This window comes from Ovis canadensis, chromosome 1 (genome assembly GCF_042477335.2).
Source record: "Ovis canadensis isolate MfBH-ARS-UI-01 breed Bighorn chromosome 1, ARS-UI_OviCan_v2, whole genome shotgun sequence".
Lineage (NCBI taxonomy): Eukaryota > Metazoa > Chordata > Mammalia > Artiodactyla > Bovidae > Ovis > Ovis canadensis.
The window spans coordinates 65,045,786-65,050,439 of record NC_091245.1 but is presented as its reverse complement, the minus strand read 5'-3'; the positions used below and the strand labels follow the sequence as shown (position 1 = coordinate 65,050,439).

General features: G+C 41.9%; 1 pseudogene; it reads left to right on the top strand.

Moving 5' to 3' along the window:
- Window positions 1–2,217: 2,217 nt before the first annotated feature.
- Window positions 2,218–4,654, top strand: LOC138428534 (POTE ankyrin domain family member A-like; annotated as a pseudogene).

The window sequence follows — 4,654 nt, the reverse complement described above, 5'->3', positions numbered from 1 at the left end:
ATAGCATAAATGCCCCTATTCTGAACAGCTAAACTAGGAAAGAAAACCTGCTCACCTGGAAGCAATCCAAGTTATGAAAGTTTATGAATCTGTGGGAGAGACTGCCTGGATCAGAAAGCTATTCTTTGGATATAAGTTAGGAGCTGTTTTGGAAGTATATAAACTCTTTTAGGCCAGTAGGGTACAGATTCAAAAGTGATTTCTCTATACATAATAACCTGCCTCAGGGGTTGGCAAAGTGCAACCCATGGTCCATATTTGGCCTGTCACCTGTTTCAGCAATGAAGTTTTATTGGGACACAGCCATAACTCATCACTTATGTGTTGTCTGCTTTTATACTAAAATGGCAGAGTTGGGTAGTTGTGATGGAGACCGATGGCTTGCAAAGTCTGAAATTGTACGTACTCTCTGAATCTTTTGACCCTAGATCTATCTAGGTAACTCTAGTTACCCAAAAGAGCTGATGCACCTTAAGGTTTAGCTGGACTCAGAGAATAACCTGTATCCTAGGGTTCCTTAGCAGATAAATGTCAGATGCCCCATCCCAAGGCGGTGTTTTACTTTTGGGCAAGGAAATCATTTGTATATATTTTCAACAAATGCCTGCAAAAGATATTAAATTCACAAAAAAGTCAAAAAAGAAAAGTATGCCTGTTGATATACTCCTAATATTGTTCCATTATCAGGGGGAGGGGCTGGGGGGTGGGGAGGGAAGGGTGTTACAATGACTTTTCCTGTCAACTTCTTTTAGCTTTTCTTTAAATTTGTCCAAAATGTCTTTTGATAACTTGCACTCTCTCCTCCTCCCATACAATCAACAACCTTTAAAGCAAGCTGCCTGAAATGCTTAACATAGTCTGGTGAGGCCTTGTTAGGGGATATTTATTTAAACTCAACATATTAAAGGTTACCCTTTTAGAAAATGTTTCCAAAATTCTTTACCTTTGCTACTCCAAGAAGTAGAAGAAAGTAAAGAATGCACAGGGAAATCAAATTCTGCAAAATATACCTTAAAAACCAGAGGTATAAAATAGCTACCATTTCTGAATGGTAATGTAAAATAAAAACAGAAAAGTCTTCCACATTTGAAGAGCAAATTTTCCTCTGCCCTGAGTCAGCTAATGAAATCTTTTTGCAAACAGGGAACAACCTCCTGAACTCAAGCAGCTGCTCATGAATCTGTAAGAGTTCACAGGTGTTTCAATTTTCAATAGTTGTTGAAACAGGGAAGATAAAACACTGAGAAGATATTTATTAAACACAAACTCATATCAAGATGAACTTTTCTTCAATCAGCTTATAAGTGAACTTTTCTCTTTTCTTTGTTAAAAAACCAATGATATGAAACTATATGTTAAAGATGTTTCCATAAAACTTTACATTTATATCGAACATTACAATTTCCAAAGTGCTTTCACATGCCATCTCATTTAATCCTCACAACACCCCTGTGAGGTAGGTACAGCAGGTATTATATCCTCATTTCAAGATGAGGAAACTGAGGCAGAGAGAGGTTAAGTGACTTGCTCAAGGTCACACAGCTGACAAGTGGCAGAGCAAGTCAAGAAATCAACATTTCCGACTCCTCGTCCAGTACTCTTTCCACTATAACTACTGCCCCCAATTATCAATAATGTACTTCGTATCAAAATTGAAAGGCTACTGAAGTTCATTTCAGTGATGTCTTAACAGTAAAGTTAAATGAGAAATACAAGAACAGTAGATCTGATGGTTTTACTTGACGTAATAAAATTGGTGCAAAATCACTTGTCTAATTACTTATAACCTTTTGGTCCAAATACATAAAATATGCAATATTTACAGCATTTTCCTTTTTTTTTTTTGTAAATGCAATGCTTTAAAACACATTATAAAGCACCTTAGTAAAAATAGTCTACAAGGAAAAGTACAGAAGTAGGAAAATCCTACCCATACCACAGCTCACTAATGGAGATATAATATGGAGCCACCGATATCTCAGTTTACAGCTTTACAAATAACCCATGGAGAAACAAACACTAAATTTACTTTTTTGATATTAGTATGTGGAAGCCTTAACTAAAACTTTAGGCAGGGTGGATCCTGGTGGTGGAGGAGAGAGCAGCACGGAGCAGAGTGCCCAGGACTGTGCTTCTGGGGCTCCAGCTAGCGTGCCCTGGGCGCAACACTCACCCTGCCAGTCCCCTCACCCACCCCCCGCCACTGCAGCTCCCAGCATGCTGCACCCGCTGCTGCTTGCCTGGCTCTGCCTGGCTGGCTGGCCTGGGGCCTCCAGCAGCTGCCAGCTGCCCTCTGAAGGGAGACCCCTGAGCAAGGGCTGCTGTACCAAGCTGGCCGAGATCACTGTGTACGCCAACGTGCTGGCGCTGTACCAGGAGCGGCATGGCCTGTATAGCTACCTACCTGCCCTAGCAGTATGTGGGGCTCTTCTAGTGGGCACAGATCAAGATGCTGTGCAACCAGGGGTGGGGCAGCATGTTCCAGGTGCCCGCAGGCTCCAGGCTCAAGCTCACTGGCCAGGGCTACTTCTCCTGTCACTCCCACACTGTGGTCCAGGATTACTCCTATTTCTTCTTCCTCAGGATGGATGAGGAATATAACCTCTAGCCTCATGGAGTCAATTTCCAAGATGCTATCTTTGTAGACATGCAAGAGAACAGAAAGATGTTTTCCAGCCTTCAAACTGTTTGCAAGGGCAGCAGCTGGAAACCTTCTCCAATGACTGGGAGGTCCAAGAAGACACCAGGCCCAGGTACCACATCTAAGAGAAGGACCTCGGAAAAATCCTCAAAGCTGAAAGCATAGGCAATGTAGCCAAAGTACAGCTCGGATATAACGACATGAATGATGGGGACAAGATGAACAGGACTGCCCTCCACCTGGCCTGTGCCAATGGTCACTCAGCGAGGGTAACTCTCCTCCTGGAGAGAAAATACCTTCCTAACTCACTCTGTGACAATGAAAAGAGGACAGTGCTGATGAAGGCTGCAGAATGCCAAGCGGAGGAGTCTGCAACTATTTTGCTGGAACGTGGCGCCGACCCAAATGTCACCAATGTCAGCAGCAGCACTGCTCTCCACTATGCTGCGTTTTGCCAGAATATGTCACTTGCAGCAGAGCTGCTTTCATACGATACCAACAACAGAAGCCAGGAACAAGGATGACCTCACACCACTGTTACTTACTATAAGTGAAAGGAAACAGCAAATGGTGGAGTTTTTAGTAAAGAAAGAAGCAAATATACATGTGTTTGATAAGAAGAAAAGAACAGCCCTCATGTTTGCTGTCAGTTATGAGTCAAATGCAGTCAGTCTTCTTCAGCACAGTGTTAACATCTTTTCTCAAGATGTCTTTGGATGGACTGCTGAAGAATGTGCTGTTATTAGTGGTGTTATTATTCACCAACTGATTACTGACCATAAAGAAAAGAGATACCTTCTGAAAATAGCAACTCAGTGGATGAGATTTCTGAGGAAGACTCTTTAAGCAGGTTTTCCAACAAACCAACCTGGTGTTGATTTATGGCCTACATCAGATGATAAAGTCTTAAGATTTTAAAACCAAGGTTGAAGAAGAAAAGCAGCAGAACAAAAGTAGTGAAATGCAAGTATCTGACAATGTATGTGATGCTGCTGAAGACTGGATTCATTCAGGAGAGAAAGAGTAGAAAAAAATAGCAACCAGCTGTTTCCTGCTACAGAGAATGAAGATTCTGATAGCAGCGATCCTAGCATGCATATGAAGGAAGTAAAGAAAAAGGACAATGAAAAATGGACACCAAAATAATGTGTGATTAGAGGGCATGTAGCTCAGAGGAGAAAGCATCTGCCTACAATGCGGGAGACCCAGGTTCAATCCCTGGGTCAGGAAGATCTCCTGGAGAAGGAAATGGCAACCCACTCCAGTATCTTTGCCTGGGAAATCCTATGGACGGAGAAGCCTGGTAGGCTATAGTCCATGGGGTTGCAAAGAGTTGGACACGACTGAGCGACATCACTTCACACCAATGTCTGAAATGACCGATTCACTGACTGGTGGTCTGCTGCATGTGAATGATGACAGTATTTTAAGTAAAGTGGATCAGGATAATGGCAAGCCTGCAAAGAAAATATCTAGTGAACAGAACAAGGTTGAAGAACAAACGAATTCTGTGGATGACCTTGATGACTTAATTCAGTCATCTAAAACCGCTTCCAAGGATGGCGAGTTGAATTCCGTGTTGCTACGTGAACAATTTGGCATGGGGTGTAAAGATTCTGTTAGCTTACTGAAAATTCGGGGTGCAATTCTTTCTATGAAAGATTAACAGAACTTTAAAAAAGCCACTGTGAACTACTTAGAGGAAAAATTAAAATGGAAAGTAAGGTTAGAGGGCTATAGAAAGAGCTGTCAAGAAACAAAAAAAGTGAAATCACAGAGCAACAGAAAGTGGAGTGGGAACGACAGCTCCTCAGCTTGAGTTCACCTTAGAGCAAGAAGAGAAGTCTGGTATGTCCTATGAAAAAATTAGGGAGCAGTTAAGAAGAAAAGAAGATTGGTAAGATATGGTAAGAAGTTGAAATAAAACAACTTGAATTCACTCTCAGAGCACTAGAAATAAAACTAAGTGAAGTTGCTCAGTCGTGTCCGACTCTTTGCCACCCCATGGACTGA